The following is a 16,668-nucleotide window of genomic DNA, read 5'->3' as shown; positions in this document are numbered from 1 at the left end:
GCACCTAGATGGCACCTTAGAGAAAATCTGAACCCAAAAAGGCCTTCCCCAGATGTGGAGGAGAGATGGAGGCATTCCAGAAAGAGGGAACGGCCAAGTAAAGCCCAGATATCAGTGTGCAGAGGTCCCTGGGTGCCCCCACGGGACTGAGAAAGCTGTCTATTGCTGTGGACCCCAGGGTTCTGAAACTCAAGGTCTTCTCAAAAGGTCCCAGCACAGGAGACTGGCAGCCATGTTTTGCTTCTCTTCCTTCCCAGCTAATCTTAGACATTTTTTATTAGACTGTAAGGTGCTAATTAAAATCACCAAGTGAACCACTTCCCATTTACTCTTAATTTTCAAGCACCACCATAATGATGCATATTATTAAATGTGTCAAATTAGTTTGGCTCTAAATGTAAATGTACTGTGACACTGAACTTCATTTATGTAATTTCTTCTCACTGGGCTGTTCACATAGCAGGATGATATTTTGCAAAATTGTGAACATTGATTAAGCATCATAAGTCCTGCATTCAGCTGCTCATTGTCTTGTCTGTCTACTTATAAGTTTAAGTAAGTCTTTATGTAACCAAAAGTCTCATAAAATGCAGAGTGATACTTCCTTAATCTTCACATCTAATCCATGAGCTTGTTATCTGCCTTTCCCTGCAGAGCATCTTAATTTATTTACTGTACAGCAGGCCCTTGAATAACATCATTTCATTGCAATATTGATGAAATGACACATGAATTTAACTCTTGTTTAACATAAGTTAGCCTATAAAATTGTCATTTTGCTTAAAATTTCAGAACCTATTGACCATTTAAGTGAGGAATTACCATATATTATTTTCTTTTTTCTTTTCTTTTTTTAAGTTTTATTTATTTTTAGAGAGAGGGGAAGGGAGAGAGATAGAGAGGGAGAGAAACATTGATATATGAGAGAAACATTGACCAGTTGCCTTTTGTATATCCCCCAACTGGGGACCTGGCTCACAACTCAGGGATGTGCCCTGACTGGGAATTGAACCAGCGACCTTTCTGTTCACAGGCTGGCACTCAATCCACTGAGCCACACCAACCAGGGCTATTATCTTGTTTTTTTCTTATGCGTATATTTTAGAATCTAGTAAAAGGAGGAGGAATATTCAGCATGAGAAAGTTGAGGTACTTGATTATTCTATAATAAATTTAGATCACACATCTAGTAGCCTTTTCACCATAATCTCTAAGGATTAATAAATAAACCTACATTTCCAATCTTGTTTCTTTACCTTTCTTCTTTATGCTTTAACCCCTATTGTATGTCTGTGTTGCTGCAAGATAAAATTCACTTCTGATTAATTCACGCAGGAGCCCAAGGGCTCTTGTTGTTAGTGACGTACAGGGCAGGGCCCCTTGATAAAGCTGACATTAGCCATCTCTTAGGTTGAATAAGTTATATCAACCCTAGAATAAGTGGAGTTGATATGCTTTAGAGAATGTGATTGGATTCATATAAAAACCATGTTCTATTGAAACATAAAAAAGTTAAAAGATGAACAATAAATGGGGAAAATAATTGTATGTTATATTGAGAGGCAAGGATTAGTACCTTATTATATAAAGAACTGTTTTGAGGATTCATTTCTCTCGTCAGTCTTCATGCATTCATTAATTCAACAAAATTTCAGTAAGGACTGTATATGTTCAGTCCCCCCCTGATTCATATGTTGAAATCCTAACTTCCAGTATCTCAGAATGTGACCTTACTTTGAGGTAGGGCCTTTACAGTGGCAATCAAGTTGAAGTGAAGTCATAAAGGTGGGCCCTAATCTAATAACATGGGTATTCTTGTAAAAAGGGGAAATCTGGATACAGAGATATGCTAGAAGGAAGACGATGTGAGGAGACATAGGGAGAAGGTGACCAGCTACAAGCCAAGGAGAGAAACCTGGGACAGATCCTTCCCTCATGGCCCTGAGAAAGAACCGACCCTGCAGACAACTTCATCTTGGACTTCTATCTCCAGAACTGTGAGATAATCATTTTCTGTTATTTAAACTGCCCCTCTGTGGTCCTGTTAGGGCAGCCCTTGTAAACTAATACAAGCACTCACTGTGTGCCAGACACTGTCCTAGGTGCTAAGAATATGGCAGAGCAAAAAATTGGCAGCATCTGTCTTTCTGGATCTCACACTCTAGCATGAGAAACAATAATCAAGAACATAAATAGATTAAAAAATAGTGTGTCAAATCAAGATCTGTGCTGTGAGGAAATATAAAGTCAGTTAAGTGGACAAAGTGAAGGAGTATGTTATTTAGATTGGGGGAGGCAGTTCAAGGAAAATTTTTCTGAGGAAATGACACTTGACCAGTGGCTCTAATGAAGTAAAGGAGGAAACTATGTGGCTATCTGGGGAAAGAGCATTTCTGCAAGAGGGAACAGCTAGTGCAAAGGCACAAAGGCAGACATATATCTGACCCTCTTGCTCTTCCTTGAACGTGTCAATGTGTTTGGAGCATAGCAAAAGAGGAGAAAGAGTAGCAGCAGACTATGTGGTCAGAGAAGAAAGCCACTGTCAGAGACTATAGGACCAAGCCCTGTAAGGGCTTTAAGTCTTATGCTGTATGATGGAAACATCAGAAGGTGTTAAGCATAGGAATGATAGGCTTTGACTACTTTTTGTTGTTGTTGTTGTTGTTCCATTTTTTTAATGCAGATTGATTTTATTTATTTTTTTAAATGTCAAAATCCATTATAAAATATTTAAAAATTTAAATCCATTATAAAGTCTCAGAGATTAAAACAACATGACACCAGCACAGAAATAATCAAGTAGATCAATGAAATAAAATAAGCATTCTATTTTAAAATAAGCAAACATATATATCTGTCTAACAATGTAATATATTATTAAATTGATATTTCAAATCATTGGGGAAAATAAGGTTTATTCAACAAATACATACACGGACTACTATTACTTGAAATAAAAAAAATAGAAAGCCCTATTTCACATATTATACAAAAAATATTCAGGTGAGTTAAAAATCAATATGTAAAATCTAAGGAGTTTTAGGAGAAAATATAAACTAATATTTTTCTTACCCTAAAGTAAAATATTCATGCCCAAAAGCTATAAAGTAAAATATTGACAATATGACTATATTAAACATTTAAGACTATACAGTAATACACATATAAAAGAAGTTAAAAGACAATAGAATAGGAAAGTGTTTGCAACACATCTGAAAAAGAGTTAATAGTTTTTTTTTATTTTAGGGAAAAATTTTACATTTAGTCAAAAAATGGATAAAGAATACCAAAAAGTCATTTAAAGCTTTTCAAAAATAATAGAAATAGGCAATAAATATACTAAAACAGGTTTAGTTTCAACAAATAATAAAGTAACAATTACAAGAACACATCATTGTCACAATCTGATTAATAAGTGTTAAAAATATTGGTAATATCAAGTATTGATGACTGTGAAAGGAACTGGGTATTTATAGACTCTTTCTTCATCTTCTTAAAGCAGTCCCTTTAGCATATCTCTCAATGCTGGTTTGGTGGAGGTGTACTCTTTTAGCTTTCTTTTGTCTGGGCAACTCCTTATTTTGCCTTCCATTTTAATTGAGAGCCTTGCTGGGTAGAGCAGTCTTGTTTGCAGGCCTTTGCTTTTCATGACTTGGAATAATTCTTGCCATTCCCTTCTGGTTTGCAGTGTTTCTGTTGAGAAATCAGCTGCTAGCCATACCGGGATTCCCTTATGTGTTACTACCTCTTTCTCCCTTGCTGCCTTTAGGATTCTCTGTTTGTCTTTGATATTTGCCATTTTAATTATGATGTGTCATGGAGTGGGCCTCATTGGGTTCCTCTTGAATGGGACCTTCTGTGCTTCCTGGACTTGTATGACTTTTTCTCTCCTCCAATTAGGGAAGTCTTCTATCATTACTTTTTCAAACAGGTTCTCTATCCATTCCTCCTCTCCTTCTCCTTCTGGTATCCCTAGTATATTGATATTATTATGTTTCAGGTTGTCCTGCATTTCCCTAAACACCTATTCATTCTTTTTGAGTCTTTTTTCATTTTCTTGCTCTTTCTGAGAGCTTTTTTCTACCTTATCCTCCAGCTTGGGGATTTGATCCTCTGCTTCATCAAGTCTGCTTTTGATTCCTTCTACTGTGTTCTTCAGTTCAGAAATTGTATTCTTCATTTCCTCTTGTCTCTTATTGATTGTTTCTATGTCCTTTTCCATACCAATATAGTTTGCAGTAAGTTCCTTGTAGTTTCCCTGCAGTTTTTTGTAATTCTCTCTGAGCTCACTGAACTCATTGAGCTTCCTCAGAACCATTGTTTTGAACTCAATACCTGATAGTTTACTTGTCTCTATTTCCTTTAGTTCTCTTTCTGTGGATTCCTCCTTTCCCTTCAACTGTGGGGGGAGGGTGTTTCTTTGTTTTCCCCTTATTTGTGAGACTCTTCCTTTTTGCTTCTGCTTCTTAAATTGATCTGTCTCGATTCCTGACTTTGTGGTGTAAACTTCTATGGTAGGGGACCACTGCTTTTTCTTTCTGGATCTGCCTCTGGATCTGATGATATCAGATGTTGCCACTCTCTGACCTTAGGTAGTCTGTTCGAGACTTCCAGGAATCTACTGTCTGTGGCTGTCTCCTTCAGTTATTAATCTAGTCACTCTGCACTCAGCAGTTGGGCTTAGATACCACAGGGCAGAGCAGAGTCCCTCCTGTGTGTGTGGTTATTGTGTCCTCTTATGCCACCGCCACTCAGGAAGTGGTCTTCCTGAGCCAGATGGCTGCTGCCCTATGGGGGAGGAGTCAGCACTGGGATCCTGCTGGCTACTCTCCTTGTTCTCTCCCCAAAGCCTCCATCTCCAGTCTCTCCTCAAGTGTCTCCAGACCAATCTGCACCCCCGTTAGCCAGGGATCAACTATCTCTGGCTGCCACTCTGTACTCAGCAGTCAGGCTTTAGCACCACTGGGCCAGGGCAGAGTCCCTTTTGGGGGCAGGGCCACTGTGTCCTCTCACATTGTTGCCACTCAGGGGACTGCCTGGACAAGATGGCTGCTGCCATGTGGGGGATGAGTCAGCACCAGGATCCCGCCTGCAATTCCCTTGGTTCTTTCCCCAAGCCTCTTTCCCCAGTCTCTCCTCAAGTGTCTCTAGCCCACTCTGCTCCTGCCTTTGCCAGAGACCAGGGTAAGCGGCTGCAAATAAAAATTTATGCGTTGTCTCTTTAAAAGGCTCTTTGCATCTCCAGCCATTTGTCTCCAGCAGAGAGCAACCCTGCCACTTTTTGCAGCTGGTTGATATCTATATACTTTTTGGACTCTGGTGCTGTAGGCAGGAGATCACTGCTTACGGTTTAGATCCCGCTCTTCTCAGGGGATCCAACTGGCCCTTTCAATATCCTTTTGGTGCTGCTGCCCATGGGCACCACGCCCACCTTCTTGAGTCTCTACTGAACTCCTTACCAGTTAGGTTGTGCTAAAGCTGATTCCTCTGTCTGTCCATGGTTATACGGCTCTTCTTTCACTACTGTTCAGTTGTTCATTCCAGGTGATTTCTCCACAATTTAGTTATAATTCCAGATTGGTCCTGGGAGGAAGTCAGTGTGATTTCCATTCACTACTCTGCCATCTTGATTTTTTCTGATTACTTTTTAAAGGATTAATCTGGCTGATGTGTGAATCATAGATGGTAGTGACGAAAGAATAAAAGCAGACAAGTTAGATAGTAAGATGTTGTTGCAACAATTCAAGAGACAAGTCCTAGTGACAAAGACCAAGTTGACAGCAGCAGAGAGAATAAGAACTGGTAAATCTTGGATTTATTTCACAGTTAGAATCTACGTGATTTGCTGGTAGAGTGGATATGAGATATTAAAGACAGAGTCAAGGATGATTACAAGCTTTGGGTCCTGCAGAACTGTGAATCATGATACTATTTATTGAAATGGGGAGCACTAATGAAAGAACAACTTTGGGAAAGAAAATGAAAGTATCTATTGAACATACGAAAAGTATTTAGGAGAGAGGTATGAGCTACACATGTTAAACTGGTGAGTGTTTAGGATAAAAATGATAGTTAAAGTCAAAATCCTGACACCTAGAAAATGATGGTAGAGATAAAAGAGATATGAGCCCTGAGTCTTCACACAAGAAGGAAATGAAAAAGGGAGGATTCATCCAAGGAGGCTGAGATTGAGTGGCACTAAGGGGAGGGGAAACAAGTTGTCCTAGAAATCAAGGGTAATATCATGTCAAGAAGGAGCTGGTGATAAACTCTGTCAATGGCAGCTCACCGGTTGAATAAGATGAGGACTGAAAATTGTTCTTTGGTTTGTTTGCCAACTGTGAAACCATTAGTGACATCAAGTAGTACAGTTTTGGTAAAGTGGGGAGATGACCACCTCATTGGTGAAGGTTCCAGGAAGCGAAAGGTGAAGAAGGGGATACAGCATATCTTTTCATTATGCTTTCAAGGCATTTTTCTACAAGGCAAAATGAAGCAATAACTAGAAGAAGAGAGCTCTATGGAGATTTGTTTTTGTTTTATTGTCATTGTTCTAAGCTGGGAGAGAATATGTCTATGTCATATCCTTCAGATTTTATGCCAAAGGAAATTATCCAATAGATAGAAGGAGACTGATGAAGTAGGAAACAGGACTATTGCAGAGCTGGTGCAGAGAATGGGATTCATGCACAATTGGAAAGCTAGTCTTAGCATGGCATCCTGGTCTTCCACATTCAGGATGATTCACCCAGCACTATGGGAACAGAGGCTCTCATAGGTGGAGAAAGGAATGCTTGACTTTCTGAGTGAAATAAGAAGTAATGTCTTCAGCTGAGGGTGAGGAGAAAAGAAGGCATGTTGGGATGATCAAAGACAGGGGAGAAGGTGTGAAACAGTCATCTGAGAGAGGGGGTGAGTAGATGGTCTAGGAATGTAGCAATATGTAAACTTGCTGGATGGGCTCACTTGAGGTTTTAAACTTTATTTTATTGTTTTTTAGATTTTATTTATTTTTCAGAGAGAGGGAGGGGAGGGAGAAAGAGAGGGAGGGAAAGATCAATGTGTGAGAGATGCTTCTATCAGTTGCCTCTCACATTTTCTCAGATGGGGATCTGGCCTGCAACCCAGGCATGTATCCTGACTGGGAATCAAACTGGCAACCTTCTGGTTCACAGGCTGGTGCTCAATCCACTGAGCCATACCAACGAGGGCTCACTTGAGGTTTTAAAGTGAGACTAGTTGGCATGGCTGCATGTTTTTCCTTCATCTGTGTCTGGATATGTAGGTACAAACACAAGAGTAGGAAGAGTAGGAAGTGTTATGGACTGAATTATGTCCCCTACCAAAATTCATATGTTGAAGCCCTAACCTGCAAGGTAACTATGCTTGGAGATAAGGCCTATAAGGATGTAGTCAATGCTAAATAAGGTCATAAGGGTGGAGCCTTGATCCCATAGAACAGGTGTTCTCATTAGAAGAGGAAGAGACACCAAAAAGATCTTTCTTTTGTGTATGCAAAGAAAGGCCAGGTGAGGGCATAATGAGAAGATGCTGTCTGCAAGCCAGGAAGAGAACTCTCACCAGAAACCAACCCTGAAGGCACTTTGATCATTTGTTTCTAAACTTCCAGCATGGGGAGAAAGTACATTTCTGTTGTTTAAGCCACCCAGTCTCTGGAGTTTTGTTATGGCAGCCTGAGAAAACTAAAACAGCCAAGGATGGAGTTTTACTAGCTGAATGTTACAGAAGATGGACCAAGAAATGATTATAAAAGTGAAGTACATGAGAAAATAGATGTAGAATGCCAAGTCTAATGTGCAGAACATGGAGATTGCTCAACCAATGGTAGGTCTGCTTGTTGCTTTCTGAGTACTTGCCTTTCTTCTGTTCCCACAATGACAAGTACTGTGCGAGGAAAACAATCATGTAAGCAGTCAGGGAGCTCACACCCAAGTGGAGAAAACAGAAACAGTACAACATAATCAGCACTGTCATAAGAAATTGATAACATTCGGATCCAGAGGAAATGCCGAAGAGGAGGCGGCGTTTGAGCAGATCACTGAAGCTGGGGAAAGGAAGGGTCAGAGAAGAGCAGGACAATCGAGAGAGCAAAGCATTTATCAAAGCCCTAGTGCAGGGGGTGCAGAGTGTGGTGGCAGGGAGGGAGGGAAAAGGCGCTCAGTGTAACCAGAATGTGAAAGGTCCGGAGTTGATTAGGCAGTAAGCAGAGGAGTGATGTCATGGGTTTATTTTTAAGGCAAGATAAAAGTTGGAAAGCATTGTAGAAGATAAATTAGAATGGAAAAGAAACTTTTAGAATGTATTTGCAACAACCCACTGGGGCCTGAACATAGACATAAAGGAACAATATTTGGGAAAGAATTCAAGGTTTAGTGGCTGATAAAAGGGGGCTGTATGAGAGAGGTACAGTATAACAATGACTCCAAATTTTCTGGCTTGGATGACTGGGTGTTTCGTAACACTATTACCCATAGGGTAATAGGTGAGAATAGGATAAAAATGTTTAGTGTGGTTGGAGGAGGATAGTAGGGATGGTGTTAAAATACCAACTTGGCTCTTAGGAGAAAGCTCAGGGTTGGAAAAATCCATTTGATCATTTCATACAAAAATTGAAATGGATATGGTTGAGAAAAATGATAGCTATCACTTACTGAGTGTTTACCATATGCTAAACATTGCACTTTATGTGGATGATCTCATTTAATGCTAGCAATAATTTTATTTAGAAGATACTTTGTTATTGTTGTTTTTCACAGTGGTAACCTGAGGTTTAGCAAGATTCATTGATTTGCCCAAGTCCACATGCAGGAGTCCCCGCTTATTCATGGGGTATACATGTCAAGACCCCCCAGCAGATGTCTAAAATTGTGGATAGTACCAAACCCTATATATACTGTATTTTTTCCTATACATACATATGCTTTATGGCTTCTCTTTGGCATATCCAAACTGCCAGCATCACAATTGTATTTGAGGGCCATAATTAAGTAAAATAAAGGTTACTACAATACAAGTACTGAGACACTGAGACAGTCGATCTGCTTTTATTTCTCTGGAGTAAAAAAGACAGCTTCTAAGTGACTAATGGGCAGACAGTATGTACTGCATGGATACACTAGACAAAGGGATGATTCAGGTTTAAGGTGGGACCGAGCAGGACAGCATGAGATTTCATCATGCTCCTCAGCACAGCACGCAATTTAAAACTTCTGAATTGTTTATTTCTGGAATTTTCCATTTAATATTTTTGGACTGTGGTTTCCTGTGGGTAACTGAAACCGCGGAAAGCAAAACCATGGCTAAAGGGGGCTATTGTAGTTGATAAGTGGATTTAAACCCAAGTGGTCTGACCCCAATGTTCTGCTCTCTGCCCTTTGCCATGGAGATATTTATATGTATTAAGCAAGCCAAAGTGGAATCTGGGCAAAAAATAGGATTTTTAAAAAACTGACAGAGACCCAAAAAACCAGATGGAGGGCATCAAATGTTCAAACACATCCAAAGAGAGGTTAAAAGAGATTGAGCTCTGAGTGTAAGCCCCAATCAGATAAAAAGAGCATGAATGCACTTCCTGAGAACAGTCTTAGTGGGTGACAGGGCCAGAGGCCAACTGAAAACGCTGAGAAGCCAATGAAGCAGTTGTCTGATGTACACGCAGGTCAGACGGCACCTGAGGAAGGAGGGCAGGCCGACCACCTAGACGAGTGTAAAGGTGACATCACCTTGGCAGATTTACCTCTAACCTTCAGTCTGGCGGGCTCAGAAACCAAGTTCGCCAGCACAGAGGTCGAAGCCCATGAGAGCTTATGTTAAAAAAAACAAAATGTTGATTGACTCAATTGATACTGAGTAATAAACTACCAAGCAAACCATGTTCATAGTTTGCTAATGAGAGCATTGCGGCTTTTAGGCAAAGCCTAATTATAATCAGACTGTTGCCAGGAAGCGTGAACTCAGAGCCCGAGGAATTATCTAGCTACGACTGGAGCCATCAGTCTGCGATATGTTGTGCATCCATCTCGACCATGGAATGGATTTGCTGTGTAGTTCAGGGGCTGATGCCTACGAGCTGTGGTGCCTTTTCCCTGGGCAGCAATGGAGTCGCACTGACAAATTGTATTTCTCTGGATTTTTCTTTTTGAGAAACCATCCCAGTCCTTTTGATTCAGTGCTTTCCAAACACTACCGTTCTCGTGCTGTCTTCATAATGTTTGCCATATCCATATACCACCAGTATGTGCTATTATTAGCTTAATTTCTAAAAATTAACTTATTTAAAAATTAATAATAAAGATTTTTAAGAGAAAGTCTTTTGTTATGAGCATAAATAGAAAGCTTGTATCCCTTGCCACAAATTGAAGGTAAAGACATAGCATAATATTTTTTTGATTATCTGTTTTCCCTCAATCTTCTTGAACACTAGCAATGATATACTTTCTACCCTCTGGGAAGCATTTTTTTCAGACAGCATACGGCAGTTTCTAGATATATACTTTCTCAGCCACATTCTCAATTACTGGAATGTCCTAAACCATCACCTGGGCAGGGGCAGATTTACTGTGAAACCAACAAGGTTTGAGCCTCAGGACCCACCACTTTTACCTGTCCTTCCACATTTGTACCTAATCTTGTATTCTTTTTATAAAGAGAACCCCACCACCATGACCTTGTGTAAGGTCTAGGCCCCAAAGTGGTATCTTCTCCTACTTTTGGATCATTGCAGAAGTGGATGACTTCACCACTAAAAGTTTTCTTTTTCCTCATTTTGTAATGAGGGAGCAAGCTTTTTTCAGGGTTGGTGATGGTTTTCTGTTTATTTGCATACCACCTTTTTAGGTAGAAAGATTTGATGAGTAGCTTGAGAGTAGGTGTGTGTGAAGGGAAGGGTTGTGTTTAGGCCAGAAGGACCTGAATGTGTGTGTGGAGAAGAGTGGATGCGGGGAGAGTAAGGAGGTCTAAAAGAGGAGGAAAATTGATGGAGATGGGATTTAGCTCACAGGAGAGGAGTTTGACCTTCAAGCAGAAGAAGGCTCCCTTGCCCTCTGAGATAACAGAAAAGAGGCAAGAAGAGATATAGTTCAGGCAGATGAATAAATAAATGCAGGTTGCTCTGACTCATGTGGCCTCCATTTCCTCTTTGGATTCTGAGAAGGCATTGTATGCCAAGAGTGAGGGATGTGGAGGTTGTGGGGGATGTTTGAGGAGAAGTCCTTGTTTGGAATTTTCAACATGGAACCTACCAGAGGGAGCTTATCAGAAGGCACTGCGGAGCAGCTCTGATGAACCAAGCTTGTAGGGGTGCCAGGCAGCCCCGTGATGGGTTGCATTTCCTCATGACTCTGAAGCCCTCACCATGTGATTCTGTAAGGGTGGAGTCGGCTAAGGAAGGGGAGCAAGGAGGCCAAAAAGACAGAGGAGATGGAGTTGCTGATAAACTTGTCATTGAAGGGACTAATAAGAGAGCAGGTCATTTATAGATTGGAACTGGGGCACTACAGGACTTCATGAGGTCAAAGAGCCTGGTTAGGGAGAAGAGCACTAGCGGTGGGGGGAGGAGGGCGGTGGAGAAGAGGCGACCGTGGTCTGAGCAGGGTTTCTGAAGGTGGAGGAAGCAAGGAAGCAGATGATCTCCTAGAGCCTCCCGAAGGAACACGTAACTGCCAACACATTAATTCTAATCCAGTGAAACCCACGTTGGGCTTTGGATCTCCAGACCTGTACAGTAATAATTTTATGATGTTTTAATGCCACTTAGTTTATGATCATTGGTACAGAAGCAACAGGACACTAATAGCAACAGGAATCTGATGGATCTTATTTTTTTGTCAAAGGAGAAGATTTTGAAAGAATGTGAAAGAGCAGTACCATATGAGAAGACGTGTAGAGCCAAAGAAACTACCTGTGGTCATCAGATAGAGCAAGTGTGCAACAATGAGCTGTCTCCACTTGAGAGGCTGTGGAGAACACAGAGCCCCCCCGGGGCAATCCAGGTCTCAGTGAAAACCCCAAAGGAGAGAAGGTAGTACGCGAAAAGGTTAAGAGTCTAGGAGACTATTTACTTTTTTTACAGTAGAGCAAAACTTTCAAATAAGTCAGCTGGTGAAAGACAAATACCATGTGATCTCACTTCTAAGAGGAATCTTATAAAAAAAATAAATAAACTAAAGAGCAAAATAGAACCGGAGACATAGACTCATGGAACAGACTGACAGCTGTAAGAGGGGAGGGGGGGTGGGGACTGGTGGAAGGAAGAGGAAGGAATTAGTCAAAGAACATGTATGAATGACCCATGGATGGACAATTCTGAGGAGACTGACTACGGAGGTGGGGGGCGGGCTGGGTGGAGGAGGCAGAGGAAGAAAATGTGGGACGGCTCTAATAGCATAAACAATAGCATAAAAAATGTACAGTGTAAATACTTAGAAGTCAGGTCACTGGCAACAGACCAAACTGAATAGGAATAAGAATGCTTAACAGAGTCTGTGACCTCCAGGGATGGCATGCTGTGCATATGCCATGGGCCATTCCTAAGACTCACAGAAAAAAGGGAGGCGGGGCCTTGAGAAGGGGAGCAAGACCAGAGATGGACTCTGCGCAGCAGTTTTAATGAAATGCCTTTTGGCTTCCCCTTCAATACAGCTGGCTAGTTTTGAAACATACTGCCTGCCTCTGCTGGTTTTAGTCAAATTCCAGAATAAAACATTTGCCTTGCAGAGACTGAGGCCAACGTTAGCCAAAGAAGTATTATCAGGTGCAATGCTAACTAATTAATCATTGTCGTAAACAAGTCGAAATAAATTTGTTTCTTCACAAGCTGTAATAAAAATTTGTTTCTGATCAAAGGTGTCTTGCCCATATTAGGCTTGTAAGTGCTTATTTGATTTAAATGAAATAAGACAAGACACAAAGTACAGTGAAGCTTGGATTTAGCTCCATATGAAAGCCAAATTAAAGAACCATGAGAGAGCAACATGGAAGGTTTATGACTGTAAGACCTCAGACCCTAGTAGCTGGGCTCAGCCACGTGTGGGTCAAGGGCCTCCCTTGGCACCTCTGGCAGTGACCTAGAATGTAAGCAGGCTTAGTTCCTTCCCACAAGTTTTACCCCCAAACCCTGCCCTTTAGATATTACCAAGTCCATGACAAGGGGAAGCAGGAAGCGCAAACCCAAAGGACAAAGGAAAGAACAGAGGTAAGAGAGCATTTCTCTAGAGGAACCGGAGCAGAGCTGGCCTTACCTACCCACCCTTTGGTCTTCACCAGTGGGCATCACTTCCAAGCGAATGGTCACCCCAGGTCTCTCTTACCATAGCAGCTGAGAAGGTAAGGAAAAGGGTCCAAGAGAAGCAACAACAAAAAAGAGAGAAATCCAAGAGACTAGCCACTGGAAAGGCAGAGCTTTTAACTTCTTTGTTAGCCACATCAAAAGTTCCAGTCCTTCACACCACATCCCCTTGTGTCCTTGACTTTGTGTCCTTGACTTTCACTTGGGTCGCACACTCCCCCTCCTGGGGTGGAGTGAGAGGATGGGGAGCTCTGTGTTTCTCCCTACGAACCAGCAAATAAGATTCCCTTTCAAATGCTAAGCTCTTAAACTAAAAGTTATCGATACATGTTTCTTTGGGCGTATGTTCCTCCATTGATTCCTTCCCATGTACAAAGCTAATTACTTCTTTAATTAAGTACTCTTCACTCTTATTAGAGCTGTTGGCACATTCAAGAACATTTGCTGCTCACAGTTCCCCAGTGGACCAAGGCATCCATTTTCAGGAACCCAGGGTGTCTGGCTGAACTCACTTCTAATCAGATTGCTGAGGACTGACCTGGGCTAGCTAACAGTCTCCCAAGCCAGACACTGAATAAGCTACCTTGGATTCGCTTGCCTGTGAATCCTGAGAAGTTGTGCAGGGAGATTTAGGTGAGGATCCTTATGATTTCAGGGGATGTAGAAATAAGATTGCGACTCCTGAAGAATCAGCACAGTGTCCTCATGCTGGGTCATCACAATGCTCAGTCTCATAACTGTTATCCTCAGTGTGGGAAAAGCGCAGGCCTTATGCTGAATTATCTGACCACTTCTCCTTTTACACACACTGAGTTGGATCCTCTCAGGGCTGATCTTTATCTTCCTGGAGACCAGAATCTCCAATAGGGCCGACTTCATGAATATGCAATCTGCATAGTCGTGCAGGACCTGCACTTAGAAGGGCCATGTGCTTGGTTTAAGGCTCTGTTGCTGCTGTCCTGACATTCTTAATAACTGTTACATAAGGGGCTCAGCATTTTCATTTTGCACTGGGCTCTGTAAATTATGTAGTCTGTCCTGATCTCCAGTATGGTCTCACTAGTTAAGAACCCTCTAATTTCAGAGTTACTTATGGAATAGTCCATGAATTTCTTTAGCATGCATTTATTTATGTGTCTGTATTCAGTTTTCAGATGGTTTGTTTCCTGAGAACATGGGCTTACTTGCCTCTTTTTTCTCCAGAGCCTAGAGGAATGCTTGACAAATCATAAGTGATCAGACAGTTTATTGAATGATTAAATGCTGTAAAGAGGCCTCGGTAATATTCCCATAGCCAAGGTAACAAGCAGATCATTGGGATAGTGCCACATTTGGTATCAAGTTCACCATAAAAGCAGTCATTATCTCTGGACACTCCCTCCCTCCCTCCTCCTTAACCGCTTCTCTTTGTCTGAGCTGTAAGCTGCTTTAATGCTTGATTGCCCACATGGATTCTCTGTTCACCTGATTCCATAAGCAGAGCAGGGAACCTTGTTACTGACCCAGACAACCATGTTAATGGACCAATTAATGGCTGCTGTTGTCAGGGTTCAGAGAGTCAGTTTTGACTTTGGGCTTAGGGGTACCTTCACCCTGGCCACCTGAGTTGCAGAGTCAGAGAGAAATACATGTGAGAACAAGCATCAGCACTTCCAAGATTATCTAAAGCAGTGCCATCCTGAGCACCTTCTGTGGATGCGTCCTGGTCCCACTGCCCTGGAGGGCTTGGGCCTCCCAGGCTGCCATGTGCAGCCACCAGGAAGCGTGCTGCCTGGGACTCACAGGGGCACAGTTAGAACAAGCACCAGAGGCAGGGAAACCAACAACATCTTCCTGGCACCCTTTACGATGTCCAAGGCTGAGGAGGCCAAGAAGCTTGCCAGCCACACTGTGGTGGACAATCATGTCTTGTTTGGTGGATAACCAAGTGCTGGGGACCGGAAGTGGTTCTACAATTGTCTATGTGTTGTACAGCAAATAGTTGAAAGAGAGAAACAAAGGAATTTGAACCTTGTCTGTATTCCTACTGCCTTCCAATCCTGTCAGCACATCCTGCAATATCGTCTAACTCTCAGTGACCTGGACTGATACCCCGAGATTGACCTCGCCATGGATGGTGCTGACGAAGTAGAGGCTGATCTCTATCTCATCAAGGGCGGTGGAGGCTGCCTGACCCAGGAGAAGAGTGTGGCGGGCAATGCCAGTCACTTCATCCTGATCGTTGATTTCAGGAAAGAATCGAAGAACTTTGGGGATCAGTGGCACAAGGGGATCCCCATTGAGGTTATCACAATGGCTTATGTCCCAGTGAACTGAGCTGTGACTCAGAAGTTCAAATGGCTGTCAGTAAGACAGGTCCCTTGGTGTCATATAGTAGAAATTTTATCCTGGACTGGAGGTTTGGCTGGATGCACAAGTGGAATGAAGGAAACACATCTATCAAAATGATCCCTGGTGTAGTGGACACAGTCCTTTTCATCAGTATGGCTGAGAGAGTCTACTTCAGGATGCAGGGCGCTCAGTGAATATTAGCGAGAAGCCTTTCCTGTGGGAGTGGAGTGTATTCCCTGGGAGTCCCCAGTCCACAGCAGGTGGGTATGCATCTCCATACTGTATCTGTACTCGGTGAACAGCTGGAAGGGTGGTTGGAGAGTTAAATCCAGTCTTCTGAAGAATTGTTATTAGATGTCTTTTTTTAAATGTATTTTTAGAGAGATGGGAAGGGAAAGAGAAGAAGAGGGAGAGAAACATCGATGCACAAGAGAGAATCATCAGTCAGTTACCTCTCACACATGCCTCAGTGGGGACTGGCCTGCAACCCAGGCATGTACCCTGACCAGGAATCAAACTGTTAGGTAGCAGCTAGGAATGAGAGGCCAGATGGAAAATAAAGCAGAACACTTGGCATTACAATCTAATGAAGAACTAAAAACAGGAGGTTAGAAACAAAAGGGAGACATGTCTCACCCCTTGACCCAGCATCCCGAGCCCAGCCTGATAAGATTGCTAGGCTTTCCAAGAATCACAAGCAAAACTATAGTAGTGCAGGAAGAGGGGAGCCCTTGAAATTCTGGGTGTATCATCTTCACTAGCTGGAAAAGAAAGCCTTTGTAACTGTCCCAAGGTCTGGAAGGGAGAGGAGGAGGGAGAACCTAGGAACTGACTAAGCATATAACTCCTGGACCCCAATAGTCAGCACATTTAAGATTAGCTGAGTGCCCACTTGTAATCAGGTGCTCAAGTGTATAGAACAAACTTACTAATACCTTATTTTCTCTATATAGTTTATAAACTTGTTATCTCACGTCCACTATATGTGTTATCTTTCACTTGAATTCACCTTTTGAGAGCAAGACAAGAAC

At 42.0% G+C, this 16,668-nt stretch overlaps 1 pseudogene; it reads left to right on the top strand.

Moving 5' to 3' along the window:
* Positions 1–15,001: 15,001 nt before the first annotated feature.
* On the top strand, positions 15,002–15,935 carry LOC129075992 (ribose-5-phosphate isomerase-like; annotated as a pseudogene).
* The last annotated feature ends 733 nt before the right edge of the window (positions 15,936–16,668 follow it).

The sequence above is a fragment of the Pteronotus mesoamericanus genome, unplaced genomic scaffold (genome assembly GCF_021234165.1).
Source record: "Pteronotus mesoamericanus isolate MK-2021 breed Mesoamerican mustached bat unplaced genomic scaffold, CSHL_Meso_final contig_56, whole genome shotgun sequence".
In the NCBI taxonomy this organism is placed as follows: domain Eukaryota; kingdom Metazoa; phylum Chordata; class Mammalia; order Chiroptera; family Mormoopidae; genus Pteronotus; species Pteronotus mesoamericanus.
The sequence above is the reverse complement of the archived record's forward strand: the minus strand, read 5'-3'. Positions and strand labels throughout refer to the sequence as shown.